Genomic DNA, 25089 nt, shown 5'->3' on the forward strand with positions numbered 1-25089 from the left:
TCCAGAAATTCGGAGTTTTTAGATCTTGATGCTAAAATTGATAAAAGTGGGATTGAAGAAATCAAAACATTGGATATTAATGAACCCACTATTTTGGATTTCAAGGAATTTAGTTATGATAATTGCTCTTTGATAGATTGTATTTCCTTGTCGCAATCTGTGCTAAATTCTCCTCCAGCTTATAGTCAAAATAAAGCCTTTACCAAACATATCCGTGATGCTTTGATGCAATCTTATGAAGAAAAGCTTGAGTTGGAAGTCTCTATCCCTAAAAAACTTATGATGAGTGGGAACCTACCATTAAAATTAAGATTAAAGATCATGAATGCTATGCTTTGTGTGATTTGGGTGCTAGTGTTTCCACTATTCCCAAAACTTTGTGCGATTTGTTAGGTTTCCGTGATTTTGATGATTGCTCTTTAAATTTGCACCTTGCGGATTCCACCATTAAGAAACCTATGGGAAGAATTAATGATGTTCTTATTGTTGCAAATAGGAACTATGTGTCCGTAGATTTTATCGTTCTTGATATAGATTGCAATCCTTCATGTCCTATTATTCTTGGTAGACCTTTCCTTAGAACGATTGGTGCAATTATTGATATGAAGGAAGGGAATATTAGATTCCAATTTCCATTAAAGAAAGGCATGGAACACTTCCCTAGGAAGAAAATAAAATATTGATTCCAATTGCTGCTGATCAATAAAAAATTGCCTAGGTCGTCCTATTTTGGCTGATATTTTGGAGTTCCAGATGTTTGCGTTAGTTACAGATTACTACAGACTGTTCTGTTTTTGACAGATTCTGTTTTTCGTGTGTTGTTTGCTTATTTTGATGAATCTATTGCTAGTAAAAGAGTTTGTAAACCATAGAGAAGTTGGAATACAGTAGGTTTAACACCAATATAAATAAAGAATGAGTTCATTACAGTACCTTGAAGTGGTCTTTTTTTTATTTCGCTAACGGAGCTCACGAAATTTTCTGTTAAGTTTTGTGTTGTGAAGTTTTCAAGTTTTGGGTGAAAGATTTGATGGATTATGGAACAAGGAGTGGCAAGAGCCTAAGCATGGGGATTCCCATGGCACCCCCAATATAATCTAAGGACACCAAAAAGGCAAAGCTTGGGGATGCCCCAGAAGGCATCCCCTCTTTCGTCTACTTCAATCGGTAACTTTACTTGGAGCTATATTTTTATTCACCACATGATATGTGTTTTGCTTGGAGCGTCTTGTATGATTTGAGTCTTTGTTTTTTAGTTTGCCACAATCATACTTGCTGTACACAACTTTTGAGAGAGACACACATGATTCGAAAATTATTAGAATACTCTATGTGCTTCACTTATATCTTTTGAGTTATATAGTTTTTGCTCTAGTGCTTCACTTATATCTTTTAGAGCACGGTGGTGATTTTGTTTTATAGAAACTTTTGTTCTCTCATGCTTCACTTAGATTATTTTGAGAGTCCTAAAAAACAGCATGGTAGTTTGCTTTAACAATAATAGGCATACAAGATTAGTAAAAGAAAAATTCTAATGAGTGTGTTGAATACTATGAGAAGTTTGATACTTGATAATTGTTTTGAGATATGGAGATGGTGATATTAGAGTCATGCTAGTTGAGTAGTTGTGAATTTGATAAATACTTGTGTTAAAGTTTGTGATTCCCGTAGCATGCACGTATGGTGAACTGTTATGTGATGAAGTCGGAGCATGATTTATTTATTGATTGTCTTCCTTATGAGTGGTGGCCGGGGACGAGCGATGGTCTTTTCGTACCAATCTATCCCCCTAGGAGCATGCTCGTAATACTTTGCTTTGATAACTTGTAGATTTTTGTAATAAGTATATGAGTTCTTTATGACTAATGTTGAGTCCATGGATTATACGCACTTTTCCTCCTTCCACAATTGCTAGCCTCTCTAATACCGCGCACTTTTCGCCGGTATCATACACCCACTATATACCTTCCTCAAAACAGCCACCATACCTACCTATCATGGCATTTCCATAGCCATTCCGAGATATATTGCCATGCAACTTACCACCGTTCTGTTTACTATGACACGCTCCATCATTGTCATATTGCTTTGCATGATCATGTAGTTGACATTGTATTTGTGGCAAAGCCATCGTTCATAATTCTTTCATACATGTCACTCTTGATTCATTGCATATCCCGGTACACCGCCGGAGGCATTCATATAGAGTCATATTTTGTTCTAAGTATCAAGTTGTAAGAAAAATAAAAGTGTGATGATCATCATTTTTAGAGCATTGTCCCAAGTGAGGAAAGGATGATGGAGACTATGATTCCCCCACAAGTTGGGATGAGACTCCGGACGAAAAAAAGAGGCCATAAAAAAAAGAGAAAAAAGGCCCAAATAAAAAAAATGAGAGAAAAAGAGAGAAGGGACAATGTTACTATCCTTTTACCACACTTGTGCTTCAAAGTAGCACCATGATCTTCATGATAGAGAGTCTCCTATGATATCACTTTCATATACTAGTGGGAATTTTTCATTATAGAACTTGGCTTGTATATTCCAATGATGGGCTTCCTCAAAATGCCCTAGGTCTTCGTGAGCAAGCGAGTTGGATGCACACCCACTTAGTGTCTTTTGTTGAGCTTTCATATACTTATAGCTCTAGTGCATCCGTTGCATGACAATCCCTACTCACTCACATTGATATCTATTGATGGGCATCTCCATAGCCCGTTGATACGCCTAGTTGATGTGAGACTATCTTCTCCTTTTTGTCTTCTCCACAACCACCATTCTATTCCACATATAGTGCTATGTCCATGGCTCACGCTCATGTATTGCGTGAAGATCGAAAAAGTTTGAGAACGTCAAAAGTATGTAACAATTGCTTGGCTTGTCATCGGGGTTGTGCATGATTTTAATATTTTGTGTGGTGAAGATAGAGCATAGCCAGACTATATTATTTTGTAGGGATAACTTTCTTTGGCCATGTTATTTTGAGAAGACATAATTGCTTAGTTAGTATGCTTGAAGTATTATTATTTTTATGTCAATATTAAACTTTTGTCTTCAATCTTTCGGATCTGAATATTCATACCACAATTAAGAAGAATTACATTGAAATTATGCCAAGTAGCACTCCGCATCAAAAATTCTGTTTTTATCATTTACCTACTCGAGGACGAGCAGGAATTAAGCTTGGGGATGCTTGATACGTCTCCAACGTATCTATAATTTTTGATTGCTCCATGCTATATTATCTTCTGTTTTGGACATTATTGGGCTTTATTATTCACTTTTATATTATTTTTGGGACTAACCTGTTAACCGGAGGCCCAGCCCAGAATTGTTGTTTTTGCCTATTTTAGAGTTTCGCAGAAAAAGAATTTCAAACGGAGTCCAAACGGAATAAAACCTTCGGGAACGTGATTTTTGGAACGAACATGATCCAGGAGACTTGGACCCTACGTCAAGAAAGCTACCAGGAAGCCACAAGGTAGGGGGCGCGCCTACCCCCCTGGGCGTGCCCTCCACCCTCCTGGGCCCCACGTTGCTCCACCGACGTACTCCTTCCTCCTATATATACCTACGTACCCCCAAACGATCAGATACGGAGCCAAAAAGCTAATTCCACCGCCGCAACCTTCTGTACCCACGAGATCCCATCTTGGGGCCTGTTCTGGAGCTCCACCGGAGGGGGCATCAATCACGGAGGGCTTCTACATCAACAACATAGCATCTCCGATGAAGTGTGAGTAGTTTACCTCAGACCTTCGGGTCCATAGTTATTAGCTAGATGGCTTCTTCTCTCTTTTTGGATCTCAATACAATGTTCTCCCCCTCTCTTGTGGAGATCTATTTGATGTAATCTTCTTTTGCGGTGTGTTTGCTGAGACTGGTGAATTGTGGGTTTACGATCAAGTTTATCTATGAACAATATTTGAGTCTTCTCTGAATTCTTTTATGTATGATTGGTTATCTTTGCAAGTCTCTTCGAATTATCAGTTTGGTTTGGCCTACTAGATTGATCTTTCTTGCAATGGGAGAAGTGCTTAGCTTTGGGTTCAATCTTGCGGTGTCCTTTCCCAGTGACAGTAGGGGCAGCAAGGCACGTATTGTATTGTTGCCATCGAGGATAACAAGATGGGGTTTTTATCAGATTGCATGAATTTATCCCTCTACATCATGTCATCTTGCTTAAAGCGTTACTCTGTTCTTATGAACATAATACTCTAGATGCATGCTGGATAGCGGTCGATGTGTGGAGTAATAGTAGTAGATGCAGGCAGGAGTCGGTCTACTTGTCTTGGACGTGATGCCTATATACATGATCATACCTAGATATTCTCTTAACTTTGCTCAATAATGTCAATTGCTCAACAGTAATTTGTTCACCCACCGTAAAATACTTATGCTCTTGAGAGAAGCCACTAGTGAAACCTATGGCCCCCGGGTCTATCTTCATCATATTAATCTTCTAACACTTAGTTATTTCCGTTGCTTTTTACTTTGCTTTTACATTACTTTGCATCTTTATCATAAAAATACCAAAAATATTATCCTGTCATATCTATCAGATCTCACTCTCGTAAGTGACCGTGTAGGGATTGACAACCCCTTATCGCGTTGGTTGCGAGGATTTATTTGTTTTGTGTAGGTGCGAGGGACTCGCGCATAGCCTCCTACTGGATTGATACCTTGGTTCTCAAAAACTGAGGGAAATACTTACGCTACTTTGCTGCATCACCCTTTCCTCTTCAAGGGAAAACCAACGCAGTGCTCAAGAGGTAGCAAGAAGGATTTCTGGCGCCGTTGCCGGGGAGGTCTACGCAAAAGTCAACATACCAAGTACCCATCACAAACCCTTATCTCCCGCATTACATTATTTGCCATTTGCCTCTCGTTTTCCTCTCCCCCACTTCACCCTTGCCGTTTTATTCGCCCTCTCTTTTTCGTTCTCCTCTTTTCCGCTTGCTTTTTGTTTGCTCGTGTGTTGGATTGCTTGTTTGTCACGATGGCTCAAGATAACACCAAATTATGTGACTTTACCAATACCAACAATAATGATTTCCTTAGCACTCCGATTGCTCCTCTTACCGATACTGAATCTTGTGAAATCAATGCTGCTTTGTTGAATCTTGTCATGAAAGATCAATTCGCCAGCGTTCCTAGTGAAGATGCCGCTACCCATCTAAATAGCTTCGTTGATTTGTGTGATATGCAAAAGAAGAAAGATGTAGACAGCGATATTGTTAAATTGAAGCTATTTCCTTTTTCGCTTAGAGATCATGCTAAAGCCTGGTTTTCTTCTTTGCCCAAAAATAGTATTAATTCTTGGAACAAGTGCAAAGATGCTTTTATCTCTAAATATTTTCCTCCCGCTAAGATCATCTCTCTTAGAAACGATATTATGAATTTTAAGCAACTTGATCATGAACATGTTGCACAAGCTTGGGAGAGAATGAAATTAATGATACGTAATTGCCCTACTCATGGTTTGAATTTGTGGATGATTATACAAAAATTTTATGCCGGATTGAATTTTGCTTCTAGAAATCTTTTAGATTCGGCCGCGGGAGGCACTTTTATGGAAATCACTTTAGAAGAAGCTACTAAACTCATAGATAATATTATGGTTAATTATTCTCAATGGCACACTGAAAGATCTACTAATAAAAAAGTGCATGCGATAGAAGAAATTAATGTTTTGAGTGGAAAGATGGATGAACTTATGAAATTATTTGCTAGTAAGGGTGTTTCTTCTGATCCTAATGATATGCCTTTGTCTACTTTGATTGAGAATAATAATGAATCTATGGATGTAAATTCTGTTGGTAGGAATAATTTTGGTAACAACGCGTATAGATGAAACTTTAATCCTAGGCCTTATCCTAACAATTCCTCTAATAATTATGGTAATTCCTACAACAATTCTTATGGAAATTTTAATAAGATGCCCTCTGAATTTGAGACTAGTGTTAAATAATTTATGAATTCGCAAAATAATTTCAATGCTTTGCTTGAAGAAAAATTGCTTAAAGTTGATGAATTGGCTAGGAACGTCGATAGAATTTCTCTCGATGTTGATTCTTTGAAACTAAGATCTATTCCTCCTAAGCATGATATCAATGAGTCTATCAAAGCCATGAGAATTTCCATTGATGAGTGCAAAGAAAGAACCGGTAGGATGCGTGCTAAGAAAGATTGCTTTATGAAAGCGTGTTCTTCAAATTTCTATGAAATAAATATGAAGATCTAAAAGTTATTGATGTGTCCCCTATTAAATCTTTGTTTTGCAATATGAATGTTGATAATTATGGGACTGAATATGATCTACCTTTACCTAGAAGGCGTTCCAGAAATTCGGAGTTTTTAGATCTTGATGCTAAAATTGATAAAAGTGGGATTGAAGAAATCAAAACATTAGATATTAATGAACCCACTATTTTGGATTTCAAGGAATTTAATTATGATAATTGCTCTTTGATAGATTGTATTTCCTTGTTGCAATCCGTGCTAAATTCTCCTCATGCTTATAGTCAAAATAAAGCCTTTACCAAACATATCGTTGATGCTTTGATGCAATCTTATGAAGAAAAGCTTGAGTTGGAAGTCTTTATCCCTAGAAAACTTTATGATGAGTGGGAACCTACCATTAAAATTAGGATTAAATATCATGAATGCTATGCTTTGTGTGATTTGGGTGCTAGTGTTTCCACTATTCCCAAAACTTTGTGCGATTTGTTAGGTTTCCGTGATTTTGATGATTGCTCTTTAAATTTGCACCTTGCGGATTCCACCATTAAGAAACCTATGGAAAGAATTAATGATGTTCTTATTTTTGCAAATAGGAACTATGTGCCCGTAGATTTTATCGTTCTTGATATAGATTGCAATCCTTCATGTCCTATTATTCTTGGTAGGCCTTTCCTTAGAACGATTGGTGCAATTATTGATATGAAGGAAGGGAATATTAGATTCCAATTTCCATTAAAGAAAGGCATGGAACACTTCCCTAGGAAGAAAATAAAATTACCATATGAATCTATCATGAGATCCACTTATGGATTGCCAACCAAAGATGGCAATACCTAGATCTATCCTTGCTTTTATGCCTAGCTAGGGGCGTTAAACGATAGCGCTTGTTGGGAGTCAACCCAATTTTATTTTTAGTTTTTTTTGCTTTTCGCTTCTGTTTAGGAATAATTTTTTGTTCTAGCCTCTGGTTAGATGTGTTTTTATGTTTTAATTAGTGTTTGTGTCAAGTTAAACCTATAGGATCTTCTTGGATGATAGTTATTTGATCTTCCTGTAATTTTCAGAAACGTTCTCTTCACGAAAACAATTGTTAAAGTCACCAGAACGTGATAAAATATTGATTACAATTGCTGCTGATAAATAAACAAATTGCCTAGGTCGTCCTATTTTGGCTGATTTTTTGGAGTTCCAGAAGTTTGCGTTAGTTACAGATTACTACAGACTGTTCTGTTTTTGACAGATTCTGTTTTTCGTGTGTTGTTTGCTTATTTTGATGAATCTATTGCTAGTAAAAGAGTTTATAAACCATAGAGAAGTTGTAATACAGTATGTTTAACACCAATATAAATAAATAATGAGTTCATTACAGTACCTTGAAGTGGTATTTTGTTTTCTTTCGCTAACGGAGCTCACGAAATTTTCTGTTAAGTTTTGTGTTGTGAAGTTTTCAAGTTCTAGCTGAAAGATTTGATGGATTATGGAACAAGGAGTGGAAAGGGCCTAAGCTTGGGGATGAACATGGCACCCCCAAGATACTCTAAGGACACCAAAAAGCCAAAGCTTGGGGATGCCCCGGAAGGCATCCCCTCTTTCGTCTACTTCCATCGGTAACTTTACTTGGAGCTATATTTTTATTCACCACATGATATGTATTTTGCTTGGAGCGTCTTGTATGATTTGAGTCTTTGTTTTTTAGTTTGCCACAATCATCCTTGCTGTACACACCTTTTGAGAGAGACACACATGATTCGGAAATTATTAGAATACTCTATGTGCTTCACTTATATCTTTTGAGTTATATAGTTTTTGCTCTAGTGCTTCACTTATATCTTTTAGAGCACGGTGGTGATTTTGTTTTATAGAAACTTTTTTTCTCTCATGCTTCACTTAGATTATTTTGAGAGTCCTACAAAACAGCATGATAGTTTGCTTTATCAATAATAGGCATATAAGATTAGTAAAAGAAAAATTCTTATGAGTGTGTTGAATACTATGAGAAGTTTGATGCTTGATAATTGTTTTGAGATATGGAGATGGTGATATTAGAGTGATGCTAGTTGAGTAGTTGTGAATTTGAGAAATACTTGTGTTAAAGTTTGTGATTCCCGTAGCATGCACGTATGGTGAACTGTTATGTGATGAAGTGGGAGCATGCACAAAGTTTCTGTTTTTACAGCAAGATTACATTAACTTTCACCCAAGTCTTCCCTAAGGTCTTACTTGGCACTTTATTGAAACAAAAGCTATAAAACATGATTACTACAATAGTTTAATCATGTAAACACACGAAAACAGTAAGGGTAAATATTGGGTTGTCTCCCAACAAGCGCTTTGCTTTAATCCCTTTTAGCGAGGCATGATGGTTTCAATGATGCTCACATAAAAGATAAGAATTGAAACATTAAGAGATCATCATGAAGAATATGACTAGCATATTTGAATCTAACCAACTTCCTATGCCTAGGGATTTTGTGAACACATAATTTATAGGAACAAGAATCAACTAGTATAGGAAGGCAAAACAAGTATAACTTCAAAACTTTAAGCACATAGAGAGGAAACTTGATATTATTGCAACTCCTACAAGCATATATTCCTCCCTCATAATAATTTTCAGTAGCATCATGAATGAATTCATCAATAAAACCATCACATAAAGCATTCTTTTCATGATCTATAAGCATAGAAATTTTTCTACTCTCCATATAAGCAAAATTCTTCTTATTCGGAATAGCAGGGTCACTAATTCCTAAAGTTGACACTCTTCCAAACCCGCTTTAGATGATAGTATTATTCATACTACAAAAGATATAAGTGAAGTTCATGGAGCATTCTACAATTAATATAGTCTATCCAAGCTCAAAATATATAAGTGAAGCACATGAAGCATTCTATAAAACCATACTCAAAAGATTTAAGTGAAGCGCAAAGAGCATTCTATAAGGTCATACTCAAAAGATATAAGTGAAGCACATGAAGTATTCTATAAATTGATGAAGGGACATCTCATACTAGCATGGTTCTTGAAGAAAAATAAAAACACAAAGGTCATAAATCATGTGAACAAAATAAAAATCAAGGTATACCGATATTTGTTAAAGAAGAAAGATGGGATGCCAACCGGGGCATCCCCAAGCTTAGATGCTTGAGTATCCTCTGAAATATTTACTTGGGGTGCCTTGGAATCCCCAAGATTCAACTCTTGCCTCTCTTTATTCTTCTCATATTGATAGCTCCTCAATCTTCGAACACTTCATCCACACAAAACTTTAACAAAAACTTTGTGAGATCCGTTAGTATAATAAAGCAAATCACTACCTTTAGGTACTGTTGCAAACTTATTCTTTATTTATATTAGTGTTAAACCTACTGTATTCCAACTTCTATATGGTTCATACCCCCCGATACTAGCCATAGATTCATCAAAATAAGCAAACAACACACGCAAAACAGAATCTGTCAAAAACAGGACAGTCTGTAGCAATATGGAAGTTTAGTATACTTCTGTAACTCCAAAAATTATGAAATAAATTTGAACAATTTGTACAGAAGTAATGTGCAAAAATTTTCAGATCCATTTGACTTTCCAGTAAGAAATGTAAAATCACGCGCTACAGCAAAAGTTTCTATTTTTGTTCGGCACATAGTAAACAAGCAATCTAATCATCCTAAAACCAAAGCTTGGCACATTATTTTTATAATACAATGGATATATACAAGGGGATAATTATTTACAGAGAAACTTCCATGAAAAATTCTACATTGTTTCTGTGAGCATGAACACAAGTGCTCAAGGTCGACCCTCACTTCTTCAATGCAAAACTTTCCAATCACTTCTATTTTTGAAAAGCTTTTTAGGCATGAGAGGCAAGTATTTTTTTTGTATTTTCATTCTTTTAAAAAAAATTGTATGTTTCACCCACAACTAAACAGAAACAAAAAGGAAAACCAAATCTACTTAGTGAAGAAAGCAAACAAGGACACACGAGAATACCAACCCCACGCTATTGCTCCCCGGCAACGGCGCCAGAAAAGAGCTTGATAATCCCCAAGTGCAAGGAATCATCGTAGCAATTTCCAAAGGTGGAAGTGATAAGTATGGAGTGTCGAACCCACAAGGAGCTAAAGGTAAGATCAATATTCTCTCAAGCCCTATCTGCCACTAATACGACTCTACGTACACCAAACCTTTGCTTCCAACTAGCAACGAGAAATAAAACTACGTTGTGGGTATGAAGTGGATAACTTTGTATGGTATCGGAGAGCTAAAACATAAAAGTAGGTGCTGTTATCATAAAGTTAGAATATATTACTAAATATTATAAATAGTGAGTGTGGAATAATGATGGATCGGTGTGCGGAATTGTCCTAGGCAATTGTTAACAAGACCGGTAGTCGTCATTGCAATTTCATATGAGGGAGAGGCATAAGCTAACATACTTTCTCTACTTGGATCATATGCACTTATGATTGGAACTCTAGCAAGCATCCGCAACTACTAAAGATCATTAAGGTAAAACCCAACCATAGCATTAAAGCATCAAGTCCTCTTTATTCCCATACGCAACAACCCCCTTACTCGGGTTTGTGTTTCAGTCACTCACCAACCCACTATAAGCGAATCATGAACGTATTGCAACACCCTACAGCGGGAATCCCTCACGCTTGCGCGACACGGAGGGCACAATAGGACAGCACCAAAATAAAACATACAGCTCGTACCAATCTAGATCATCAATCTACCCAAAGACAAAGGATATCTACTCAAAACATCATAAGATGGCAACACATCATTGGATCATAATATGTGGCATAAAGCACCATGTTCAAGTAGGGATTACAGCGGGGTGCGGGAGAGTGGACCGCGTAAAATAGATGAGGATGGTGATGATGATGGTGATGTTGATGAAGACGATCACCGTGGCGATGATTCCCCTCCCGATGGCACTCCGGCGCCACCGAGAGAGAGGAGGAGAGGTTCTCCCCTTTGTGCTTCCTCCTCCATGGCCTCCCCCCTAGATGGGGAGAGGTTCTCCCTCTGGTCCTTGGCCTTCATGGCGATGATGGCCCCTCCGGGATCCTCCTCCATGGCCTCCGGTGATGATGGCCCCCTCCAGCAGGGTGCCGGAGAGGGCCTAGATTGATTTCTCGTGGCTACAGAGGCTTGCGGCGGCGGAACTTACGATCTAGGTTAATTTTCCGTGGTTTCTGTATTTATAGGAATTTTTGGCGTCGGTCTTACGTCAAGGAGGTGCCCGAGGCGTCCACGAGGCAGGCCCACGCGTCTGGGGGGGGCGCCCCGGTACTCTCCTGGCCCAACTCTTTTACTCCGGGGTCTTCTTTTGGTCCATCAAAAATCATCAAAAATTGGCTCGTCAATCGGACTCCGTTTTATATTCCTTTTCTGTAAAACTCAAAAACAAGGAAAAATTAGAAACTGGCACTAGGCACTAGGTTAATAGGTTAGTCCCAAAAATCATACAAAATAGCATATAAATGCATATAAAACATCCAAGGTTGATAATATAATAGCATGAATACTTCATAAATTATAGATACGTTTGAGATGTATCATTGGGCGGTGCCCAAGCCCCAGCCTCGCAGCGTATCTTCAAACAGTTTGCTCGTGAAGTGAATGCAGTCCTCCCCAAGCTCGAGGCCACACGCCCGCTCAGGTGGTCCAAGTGCGCCATCACCTTCAGTTCGGCAGATCAGCTCAAGTGCGCAGCTACCGCTGGCGCCCTCCCAATGCTTTGCCCACCAGTCATCAGCAACGTGCAAGTCACCAAGACCCTCATCGACGGCGGCGCGGGCTGAACGTCCTGTCCGTCGACACGTTCGACAACCTCCAAGTGTTGTATGACCAGTTTCAGCCTACCAAGCCTTTCTCAGGAGTGACCGACGGCTCCACCACATCGATAGGGCAGGTCCGCCTCCCTGTCACCTTTGGAGAACGCAAGAACTACCGCACCGAGCTCATCGACTTCGACATCGCGCACATCGGCCTGCCGTACAATGCCATCCTCGGGTATCCAGCCCTGGCCAAGTTCATGGCGGTAACTCATCACGACTACAATGTCCTAAAGATGCCAGGAAGCGGCGGAATCATCACGGTCCCGTGCGAGGAAAGAGATGCGGTGTGCTCCCTCGAGCGTGCCTTCCAAGCCGCAGCAATCAACGACCCCGACAGCAAGGGCAAGCGCCCTCCTGAGACCATCCCCAAGAAGAAGAAGCAGGAGCACTACGCGGGGTCTCAGGCAAGCGGTGCCTTGTCAGGATCAGCGCCCGCGCCAGGGGCGCCTCCCTCCGCCGCGTAGGAAGGCGCGCCCAGCGCCATCCTCGGGCAGGGCTCGGGGGTCTCTTCTGGAGGGCCTCAGACTTCGCCAACATCACGAGGGAGGCGCTCGGGCACCACTTGGAGGCGTGCTTCGCGGCAGGTTTCCCTCAGGAGAACACAGGGCGAGGAGCGCCCACCGCTCAGGAGTTCATCACCAAGACAACTCAGGAGCTGCAAGACGCAAGGGCCATGCGCGGCGGCCGCCGCTCACCACGCGCAGCTCCACATCCAGGCGAGGATGCCGGGCTGCGCGTATGCATCGACGTCCCAGGGCTCAACAGGGCCGCCTCTCAGGAGCTCTTCTGGCCTTCGCACATGGGCCGCTGTGAGGGTCCGCCGCACAGCTACTTTCGCATGCCTTTCGGCCTGCCGAGCGTGTCTTTCGTCTACCAGCGCAACTTGCGGTGCACCCTAGCGACTCAGGAGGCCAGGCACCGCGCCGTCCTGACAGAGATGGATATGGTCCTCAAGGAACCGCCTGGACCCCCAGAGCCTCCCGAGGCTCAAGATCCCGGTGGCTCATGAGGAGCGACCGCTTCACCGCGTACCTTCAGCTACCCCAACACCCCTTCATCAACAGAACCAGGTGACATTTTCCAAGTTTATTTAGCTGGGAGCGCCTCTCGGGCTGCATCATTCCCATGCCACGTGGGTCCGTCCCTGTGGCATGTATTCCTTTTTATGTCTTTAGCTTACCTTGTTGGGGGCGCCCCTCGGGCTGCATCATCCCCAAGCCGCTCGGGCCTGAACCAGTGGCATGTATCTTCCCTGCATTTACTTAAGCCTGCTGCTTTCATGCTTAACCTATCTATGACTATTACCTGCTTGATCGCCACCCACCACGGGAGCTACTCACGCCGGCATGGCACTGGTGCACGGGTCTATCCCTGCCACATCGACAAACCTGAGCGGTCGAGCTCTGGCTCGCGGCACGCCCCGCGCACGTCACCTCACCAGGCCCTCAGTGCCTTCATTTCCTCGCGGAGCGACCGGTGGCAGGCTGGCAACCATGACGACAGACCGTGTTCTTCCTTGTGCTGACTTGCAGGAATCTCATGAGGATAACATCAAGCGGCACCGCGAGCCCCCACTTCTTCCATGCAACCCACTTGAGCGTTAAAAGGGGGGCTCCTGAGCATCGCGACTCAGGAGCTCTTACTGGCTCTCCAGCCCTCACCCCCTGGCCTTGACCACGGCACGCGACCTGGCATACCAGCGGCGGCTGAGCTAGCTCGAGGGCCGGGACCTGAGGACGTAGAGCACGAAGGAGAGAGTGGGAAAGGGGGAGGCTCGTATGGGCCTGGCCTAGCTACGCATTAACGCGAGGCATCGTAAGAAATCGACCCAAAACTGCCAAGATAAGTCTCGCGCCCAGATTGGCTAATCGTTGGAGCCTGAGGGTCACGCTCGCCGCAGCCCTGTTGCGGCCACATCGCCTCCCTTTCTTGCCTTACCATGGCTGCTTGAGCGCTAAAGGTGACCTCCTGAGCATCTTGCCTCAGGGGCTCTTACTGGACCTCAGGCCGCTCACCTCCTGGCCTTGACCACGGCATCCCAGCGACGGCTGCAGCCTGCCTGGGGACCGGAACCTGTCAGCATAGAGCAACAAGCCGTCGCGAGGTATGAAAGGGGAGACTGAGCCTGAACAGGACATGCGTTCGCAAATTTTCATAATAAGGAGGATATACACAAAAGACATCACAGACCCTTTACACACCCCCACGGGGTACTTCCTGATTCCTCGCAGGGAACAAAAGACAAGAACCTAGGAGAATCCTACCTACACTCCCCCGCGGTGGACGCCATCATCAACAGTGGGCCGCGGGAGGCTGGCGCCAACCCCATCCAGATCAGTGCTACCTCTTGAGCACTGCATTGGTTTTCCCTTGAAGAGGAAAGGGTGATGTAGTAAAGTAGCGTAAGTATTTCCCTCGGTTTTTGAGAACCAAGGTATCAATCCAGTAGGAGACTACGCTCGAGTCCCATGCACCTACACAAACAAATAAGAACCTCGCAACCAACGCGATAAAGGGGTTGTCAATCCCTTCACGGTCACTTACGAGAGTGAGATCTGATAGATATGATAAGATAATATTTTTGGTATTGTTATGATAAAGAGTAAATAAAGATGCAAAGTAAAATAAACGGCGCCAGAAATAGCTTGCTGTCGGGAGATTAATATGATAGAAAATAGATCCGGGGGCCATAGGTTTCACTAGTGGATTCTCTCAAGATATCATAAGTATTACGGTGGGTAAACGAATTACTGTCGAGCAATTGATAGAATTGAGCATAGTTATGAGAATATCTAGGTATGATCATGTATATAGGCATCACGTCCGTGACAAGTAGACCGAAACGATTCTGCATCTACTACTATTACTCCACACATCGACCGCTATCCAGCATGCATCTAGAGTATTAAGTTCATAAGAACAGAGTAACGCTTTAAGCAAGATGACATGATGTAGAGGGATAAACTCATGCAATATGATATAAACCCCATCTTTTTATCCTCGATGGCAAGAATACAATACGTGCCTTGCTGCCCCTGCTGTCACTGGGAAAGGACACCGCAAGATTGAATCCAAAGCTAAGCACTTCTCCCATTGGAAGAAAGATCAATCTAGTAGGCCAAACCAAACTGATAATTCGAAGAGACTTGCAAACATAACCAATCATACATAAAAGAATTCAAAGAAGATTCAAATATTGTTCATAGATAATCTTGATCGTAAACCCACAATTCATCGAATCTCGACAAACACACCGCAAAAGAAGAGTTACATCAAATAGATATCCAAGAGAATCGAGGAGAACTTTATATTGAGATCCAAAGAGAGAGAAGAATCCATCTAGCTAATAACTATGGACCCGAAGGTCTTAGGTAAACTACTCACACATTATTGGAGAGGCTATGGTGTTGATGTAGAAGCCCTCCGTGATCAATGACCCCTCCGGCAGGACGCCGGAAAAGGCCCCAAGATGGGATCTCATGGGTACAGAAGGTTGCGGCAGTGGAATTAGGTTTTCGTGGGCGCTTCTGATGGTTTGGTGGTACGTAGGTATATATAGGAGGAAGAAGTAGGTCGGTGGAGCCACGAGGGGCCCACGAGGGTGGAGGGCGCGCCCTAGGGGGGGTAGGCGCTCTATCTACCTCGTGGCTTCCTCGTCTGTTGCTTGACGTCCACTCCAAGTCCTCTGGATCACATTTGTTCCAAAAATCATGTTCCCGAAGGTTTCATTCCGTTTGGACTCCGTTTGATATTCCTTTCCTTCGAAACACTGAAATAGGCAAAAAAACAGCAATTTGGGCTGGGCCTCCGGTTAATAGGTTCGTCCCAAAAATAATATAAAAGGGTATAATAAAGCCCACTAAACATCCAAAACAGAATATATAATAGCATGGAACAATAAAAAATTATAGATACGTTGGAGACGTATCAAGCATGCCCAAGCTTAATTCCTGCTCGTCCTAGAGTAGGTAAATGATAAAAACAGAATTTTTGATGTGGAATGCTACCTAGCATATTCCTTAATGTAATTCTCTTATTTGTGTTATGAATATTCAGATCCGAAAGACTCATGATAAAAGTTTAGTATTGACATAAAAATAATAATACTTCAAGCATACTAACTAAGCAATCATGTCTTCTCAAAATAACATGGCCAAAGAAAGTTATCCCTACAAAATCATATAGTCTGGCTATGCTCTATCTTCACCACACAAAATATTAAAATCATGCACAACCCGATGACAAGCCAAGCAATTGTTACATACTTTTGACGTTCTCAAACTTTTTCAATCTTCACGCAATACATGAGCATGAGCCATGGACATAGCACTATATGTGGAATAGAATGGTGGTTGTGGAGAAGACAAAAAAGGAGAAGATAGTCTCACATCAACTAGGCGCATCAACGGGCTATGGAGATGCCCATTAATAGATATCAATGTGAGTGAGTAGGGATGGCCATGCAACGGATGCACTAGAGCTATAAGTGTATGAAAGCTCAACAAAAGAAACTAAGTGGGTGTGCATCCAACTCGCTTGCTCATGAAGACCTAGGGCATTTTGAGGAAGCCCATCATTGGAATATACAAGCCAAGTTCTATAATGTAAAATTCCCACTAGTATATGAAAATGACAACATAGGAGACTCTCTATCATGAAGATCATGGTGCTACTTTTAAAGCACAAGTGTGGTAAAAGGATAGTAACATTGTCCCTTCTCTCTTTTTCTCTCATTATTTTTTTATTTGGGCCTTTTCTTTTTTTATGGCCTCTTTTTTTCCGTCCGGAGTCTCATCCCGACTTATGGGGGAATCATAGTCTCCATCATCCTTTCCTCACTTGGGACAATGCTCTAATAATGATGATCATCACACTTTTATTTACTTACAACTCAAGGATTACAACTCGATACTTAGAACAAAAATATGACTCTATATGAATGCCTCCGGCGGAGTACCGGGATATGCAATGAATCAAGAGTGACATGTATAAAAAATTATGAACGGTGGCTTTGCCACAAATACGATGTCAACTACATGATCATGCAAAGCAATATGACAATGATGAAGCGTGTCTTAGCAAACGGAACGGTGGAAAGTTGCATGGCAATATATCTCGGAATGGCTATGGAAATGCCATAATAGGTAGGTATGGTGGCTGTTTTGAGGAAGGTATATGGTGGGTGTATGATACTGGTGAAAAGTGCGCGGTATTAGAGAGGCTAGCAATGGTGGAAGGGTGAGAGTGCGTATAATCCATGGACTCAACATCAGTCATAAAGAACTCATATACTTGTTGCAAAAATCTATTAGTTATCAAAAAAAGTATTACGCGCATGCTCCTAGGGGGATAGATTGGTAGGAAAAGACCATCGCTCGTCCCCGACCGCCACTCATAAGGAAGACAATCAATAAATAAATCATGCTCCGACTTCATCACATAACGGTTCACCATACATGCATGCTACGTGAATCACAAAATTTAACACAAGTATTTGTCGAATTCACAACTAATCAACTAGCATGACTCTAATATCACCATCTTCATATCTCAAAACAAGTATCAAGCATCAAACTTCTTTTAATATTCAATGCACTTATAAGAAAGTTTTTACTAATCTTGGATGCCTATCATATTAGGACTACCTTCTCAATTTAAGCAAATTACCATGCTGTTTTGTAGGACTCTGAAAATAATATAAGTGAAGCATGAGAGAACAATAGTTTCTATAAAACAAAACCACCGGCGTGCTCTAAAAGATATAAGTGAAGCACATAGGGTATTCTAATAAATTCCGAATCATGTGTGTCTCTCTCAAAAGGGTGTGTACAACAAGGATGATTGTGGTAAACTAAAAAGCAAATACTCAAATCATACAAGACGCTCCAAGCAAAACACTTATCATGTGGTGAATAAAAATATAGCTCCAAGTAAAGTTACCGATGGACGAGGACAAAAGAGGGGATGCCTTCCGGGGCATCCCCAAGCTTTGGCTTTTTGGTGTCCTTGGATTTACCTTGGGGTTCCTTGGGCATCCCCAAGCTTAGGCTCTTGCCACTCCTTGTTCCATAATCCATCAAATCCTTACCCAAAACTTGAAAACTTCACAACACAAAACTTAACAGAAAATCTCGTGAGCTCCGTTAGCGAAAGAAAACAAAACACCACTTCAAGGTACTGTAATGAACTCATTCTTTATTTATATTGGTGTTATACCTACTGTATTCCAACTTCTCTATGGTTTATAAACTATTTTACTAGCCATAGATTCATCAAAATAAGCAAACAACACACGAAAAACAGAATATGTCAAAAACAGAACAGTATGTAGTAATCTGTAACTAACGCAAACTTCTGGAACTCAGAAAGACTACCAAAATAGGACGACATAAATAATTTGTTTATTGATCGGCTGCAATTGGAATCAGTATTTTACCACGTTCTGGTGATTTTTAATAATTGTTTTCGTGACCAGAAAGTTTCTGGAATTTTCAGCAAGATCAAATAACTATCATCCAAGAAGATCCTATAGGTTTAACTTGGCACAAACACTAATTAAAACACAAAAACAAATCTAACCAGAGGCTAGATGGATTATTTATTCCTAAACAGAAACAAAAGAAAAAAAACTAAAATAAAATTGGGTTGCCTCCCAACAAGCGCTATCGTTTAACGCCCTTAGCTAGGCATAAAAGCGAGGATATATCTAGGTATTGCCATCTTTGGTAGGCAATCCATAAGTGGCTCTCATAATAGATTCATAAGGTAATTTAATCTTCTTTATAGGGAAGTGTTCTATGCCTTTCCTTAACGGAAATTGGAATCTAATATTTTCTTCCTTCCTATCAATAATTGCACCAATCGTTCTAAGGAAAGGTCAACCAAGAATAATAGGACATGAAGGATTGCAATCTAAATCAAGAACAATAAAATCTACGGGCACATAGTTCCTATTTGCAACAATAAGAACATCATTAATTCTTCCCATAGGTTTCTTAATAGTGAAATCCGCAAGGTGTAAGTTTAAAGAGCAATCATCAAATTCGCGGAAACCTAAAAAATCACACAAAGTTTTTGGAATCGTGGAAACGCTAGCACCCAAATCACACAAAACATAGCATTCATGATCTTTAATTTTAATTTTAATAGTAGGTTCCCACTCATCATAAAGTTTCTAGGGATATAAACTTCCAACTCAAGTTTTTCTTCATAAGATTGCATTAAAGCATCAACGATATGTTTAGTAAAAGCTTTATTTTGACTATAAGCATGGGGAGAATTTAGCACGGATTGCAACAAGGAAATACAATCTATCAAAGAGCAATTATCATAATTAAATTCCTTGAAATCCAAGATAGTGGGTTCATTGATATCTAAAGTTTTGACCTCTTCAATCCCACTTGCATCAAGATCTAAAAACTCCGAATTTTTGGGACGCCTTCTAACTAAAGTTGACTCATCTCCAGTCCCATCATTATCAAGGTAAATATTGCAAAACAAAGATTTAATAGGGGACACATCAATAACTTTTAGATCTTCATCTTTATTCTCATAAAAAAATCCGGTTTAGCGGCCATCTTATTAACAAGGTGGTCTGCTTATCCGAAATTTCAGCAATTAATTTCTCGAGATGAGCAATCTGAGATTTCAAACCATAAAATTCCTTAGACATATCGTCGAGCTCTTTATTCATGTAACCCATAAAGATTTTTTGTTCTTTAAGCTCGTTTCTAAAGAAATTGTTATGCTCAAATTGTAAAGTCATGAAACTTCTGACATTGTTTTCAATCTCTTCTAACCTTTTAAGGTGAAGATCACCAAATCTAGGAAGAGCCATCATGACAAGCTAGCAATCCAACACACGAATAAACAAGGAGTGAGCGAAAAAGAGGCGAAGGAAAAGAAAGGGCGAATAAAACAGCAAAGGTGAAGTGGGGGAGAGGAAAACGAGAGGCAAATGGCAAGTAATGTAATGCGGGGGATAAGATTTGTGATGCGTACTTGGTATGTCTTGACTTGTGCGTAGACTCCCCGGCAACGGCGCCAGAAATCCTTCTTGCTACCTCTTGAGCACTGCGTTGGTTTTCCCTTGAAGAGGAAAGGGTGATGCCGTAAAGTAGCGTAAGTATTTCCCTCAGTTTTTGAGAACCAAGGTATCAATCCAGTAGGAGACTACGCTCGAGTCCCACGCACCTACACAAACAAATAAGAACCTCGCAACCAACGCGATAAAGGGGTTTTCAATCCCTTCACGGTCACTTACGAGAGCGAGATCTGATAGATATGATAAGATAATATTTTTGGTATTTTTTATGATAAGAGTAAATAAAGATGCAAAGTAAAATAAACGGCGCCAGAAATAGCTTGTTGTCGGGAGATTAATATGATAGAAAATAGACCCGGGGGCCATAGGTTTCACTAGTGGCTTCTCTCAAGATAGCATAAGTATTACGGTGGGTAAATGAATTACTGTCGAGCAATTGGTAGAATTGAGCATAGTTATGAGAATATCTAGGTATGATCATGTATATAGGCATCACGTCCGTGACAAGTAGACCGAAACGATTCTGCATCTACTACTATTACTCCACACATTGACCGCTATCCAGCATGGATCTAGAGTATTAAGTTCATAAGAACAGAGTAACGCTTTAAGCAAGATGACATGATGTAGAGGGATAAAATCATGCAATATGATATAAACCCCATCTTTTTATGCTCGATGGCAACAATACAATACGTGCCTTGCTGCCCCTGCTGTCACTGGGAAAGGACACCGCAAGATTGAACCCAAAGCTAAGCACTTCTCCCATTGCAAGAAAGATCAATCTAGTAGGCCAAACCAAACTAATAATTCGAAGAGACTTGCAAAGATAACCAATCATACATAATAGAATTCAGAGAAGATTCAAATATTGTTCATAGATAATCTTGATCATAAACCCACAATTCATCGGATCTTGACAAACACACCGCAAAAGAAGAGTTACATCAAATAGATCTCCAAGAGAATCGAGGAGAACTTTGTATTGAGATCCAAAGAGAGAGAAGAAGCCATCTAGCTAATAACTATGGACCCGAAGGTCTGAGGTAAACTACTCACACATCATCGAAGAGGCTATGGTGTTGATGTAGAAGCCCTCCGTGATCAATGCCCCCTCCGGCAGGACGCCGGAAAAGGCCCCAAGATGGGGTCTCACGGGTACAGAAGGTTGTGGCGGTGGAATTAGGTTTTTGTGGGCGCTTCTGATGGTTTGGGGGTACGTAGGTATATATAGGAGGAAGAAGTAGGTCGGTGGAGCCACGATGGGCCCAAGAGGGTGGAGGGCGCGCCCTGGGGGGATAGGCGCGCCCCCTACCTCGTGGCTTCCTTGTCTGTTGCTTGACGTCCACTCCAAGTCCTCTGGATCATGTTTGTTCCAAAAATCACGTTCCCGAAGGTTTCATTCCGTTTGGACTCTGTTTGATATTCCTTTCCTTTGAAACACTGAAATAGGCAAAAAAATAGCAATTTGGGCTGGGCCTCCGGTTAATAGGTTAGTCCCAAAAATAATATAAAAGTTTATAATAAAGCCCATTAAACATCCAAAACAGAATATATAATAACATGGAACAATAAAAAATTATAGATACGTTGGAGACGTATCAATCAGCGGCGGCGGCGGTGGCTGTACGCCGCAGCCCTACTCCATGCGCGGTGAAAGCTTGGGGGCACGTAGCTGTCGTCGCTCGTCTCCGGAGTCTCGTAGAGCTTAGGAGAACCGCCGGACGCCCAAGAGTCGCTGCTGCTGGAGGTGCCACAGGCCGGGCACGCGTTGTCCTGGTGCTCCCCTCCAGGGCTGCACTCCAGGCGGCAGCCCTCTGCATCGAAGACCTTGAAGAACAGCGTGGAAGCACCGTCATACTTGAACTGGATCGCGAGGGCACCCTCCGCACGGCAAACCCGCGCGACCTCGCCCCAGCCGCGGGTCATGAAGATCTTGCCGGGGGAGACCGCTTCAACCTCTGCTCCGGTCGCTGGGGCATCGTAGTCAGCATGCTGCAACCAGAACTCGAGGGGTCCCCACGGTGGCATCACGTCAGAGAAGAACCGCAGGAATCGGATCCAAGAGCTTGGGGGCATCGCCACCCACAGCACGAGTTCGCGCGAGGAGTCCGCCGCATGGACTCCAGGAGCGACGGCGCGCGTCACCACAGCACGTCGACCTTGGCCGCGGCGCGCGCGTCGACGCCCGTCGTTCCTTCCTCCCGAGCCCCCGGCTTGGGCATACAAGGGCAGCGGATACCCAGGAGGAGGCCGCTCGCACCAAGGCCTCGTCACCACCTGCATCACCGCTACGTCGCGGCGGTGAACCGACCTCTTCTTCGGCGGAAGCAGCCCCGGTTCGTCGCGGGGAGCCTTTCCTTTCTCCTCGGCAGAGAACCTTCGGACTGGTGCCATGGGAATTGTTACTAGTGATGGAGCAAGAAGGAAGAAGCAAGCGAACTGGGAAGAGATGAGCGACGGGGGCTCAGCCCTCCTCCCCATTTATAGCGAAAGAAGGCCAACCAACGTCCTACACGATCGCAGGTAAAGATGGTTTTCCTTGCATGTCACAGGGACTTGTCACATCGGGCAGTTGCCGAGGCAGCGTGGGGAAGCAGAGACGCCCACGTCCAATCAACCGCCACGCGTCGACCAAGGCCGCAGGCTTTTGGGGCCCGCGGTGCTCCGTACTTGACCTTTGGCTTCGCCTCAAAGCCAAGCCCGAGCGCGCCTTGGGCCCGGGGGCTACTGTCGGTGTTCTGGGAAAGGGGGTCCCCAGACTTGCCATCCTGCGGCCCACGGCGAGGCTGTGCTAGCAGGCCTGTACGGTCCATCTTCATCAACAAGACATTCAAGACCCTCGCGAAGGGCCAAGCCTCGCGAGGCGGATGACGCAAGACCTCCTCAGGAGCGACCTCACCAGGCAGGCTCGCGAGGGGCGGAGAGATCAAGGCAGGGCAAACTTCGTGAGGTTCTCATGACATGAGCCATGACGGTCGAGGCTAGGCGGGCGCCAACCCGCGCAGTGTCCTTGTTTCCCCTTTGGTGCTAAAGGTGGCAAGCGCAGGCGCGGAGTACCGAGGCATCAAGCAAAGGTTTCCGTATCGGTGCAACGAGACCAAGACCAGCAGGACGGCAAGACGGAGGTCACCATGGAGCCCAAGGCGGCGATACCACCAGAGCCTTTTGCAGGAGAAGACCGCTTTTGTCAGGATAAGCTGTACTAGCTATCCCCTTTCAAATTGGCCGTTGTTGGCTCCCTTCCCGCTCAATATTTGGGAAGAGGACCAGGGCCTATATAAGTAGAACTAGCCACCGCAGTAGGGGGATCGATTCCATCTTGCATCCTCTCACCCACTAGCACACCAAACACAAGAACACCTCAACCTCAGGAGGCTGTTCTTACTGTTCATCATCAGCCCAAGAGGCAATCCACCACCACCACACTGGAGTAGGGTATTACACCACAATGGTGGCCCAAACCAGTATAAATCTCGTGTCTTTTGTGATTGTGAGTTCGTCGAGCTCGTTCTTGAGATCTTAGCTAGTTAGGACGCGGATCGATAGGAGGGAAAGAACTTCGCGCGCACCCCGGTGTTCAAAGCTTAAGGGTTTTGCCGGAACCCGTGATCCGACAGCCATTGCCGCTGGATGAATAGTACCCCGATCGATCGAGCTGATGGATGAACAGGACCCCGTGGAGGGCTGGATGAACAGGACCCCGTGGAGGGCTGGTTGAACAGGACGACCCCACGGAGGGCTGGATGAATAGTAGCCCATGGAGGGGTGGTTGAACAGGACCCCGTGGAGAGGGCTGGTTGAACAGTAGCTGGTGGAGGAGTGCCTGATGGAGGCTGGATGAACAGGAGCCCATGGATGAACAGCCGCAGGTGGAGGCTGGAGGAGGTAGACGATGGATGAACAGTAGCCCGTGGAGGCTGGAGAAGGTCGATGGTGGAGATGAAGAATATCTCGTGGAGTCCCGTTTTGCGGTTCGCCACACCCCTCCCGATCAACAGGACCCCCGTTTCAACTGTAGCGCTCCAACACAAGTCCTTTTACTCCGTTTTGCGGTACGCCACACCCCTCCTGATCAACAGGACCCCGTTTCGACCGTAGGAGGTCCGTTTCCTCCGTTTTGCGGTACGCCAGACCCCTCCCGATGAACAGGATCCTATTTCGACCGTGGCCGATCGAACACAAGGCCGTTTCCTCCGTTCTGCGGTACGCCAGGCCTTGTTTCCATTGGTTGTTCCGTCCAACCCGTCCGTCCAAGCCGGTTGGCTCCCGATGAACATGACGACGCATTTCGTTCCGACCGAGCCGGTTGCCTCCCCATGAACACGACGACGGTGCAACTTCTCTATTCCGACCCAGCCATGTACACGAGCCATGGCCGTACGTATGCGCGAGTAGGCGTTCGAGACCCCGCCCGTATGTACGTACGTGGCCGTATTTTCTTTCTTGCACCCTGGCCGCTGTACGTACGTGTACATGCTATGTGCGCACCTCTACTACGACACGTGCCCTTCCTTACTCGGCCATGGTTCATCGCTACAGCTTGCAGACAGACCGATCGACCAGTTTGTATGTACACGTTCGCCACCAGAATGACAACGCTACGTATGCTTCGACCAGGTGGGTCCCGACTGTCAGGCACTTCCTTGCGTGCGAAGATGTAGCTGGTGGGTCCCAGCAGTTAGGGGGGAAATGTTTTTTTCATGAAATATGGTGGCCCATCCGGTGGGTCCCTGCTGTCAGGTGGAGGAATAATTATTTTGCGCGTAATAAGGAGGCACTTCCTTGCTGCGGCTGTGGACCCAGCTGTCAGCCTCTCCACGTATAGTACTCTTCCGATGGAAGTCGTTCCTTGACCACATTGACCACGCTGCTCCGAGTGCACCAGGGTGGTGGACGACGGCGAGGCCTAGGAAGGGGACGATGCGGAGCCGGGGAAGGCGCGGCAG

The sequence above is a fragment of the Aegilops tauschii genome, chromosome 5, assembly GCF_002575655.3.
Source record: "Aegilops tauschii subsp. strangulata cultivar AL8/78 chromosome 5, Aet v6.0, whole genome shotgun sequence".
In the NCBI taxonomy this organism is placed as follows: Eukaryota; Viridiplantae; Streptophyta; class Magnoliopsida; order Poales; family Poaceae; genus Aegilops; species Aegilops tauschii.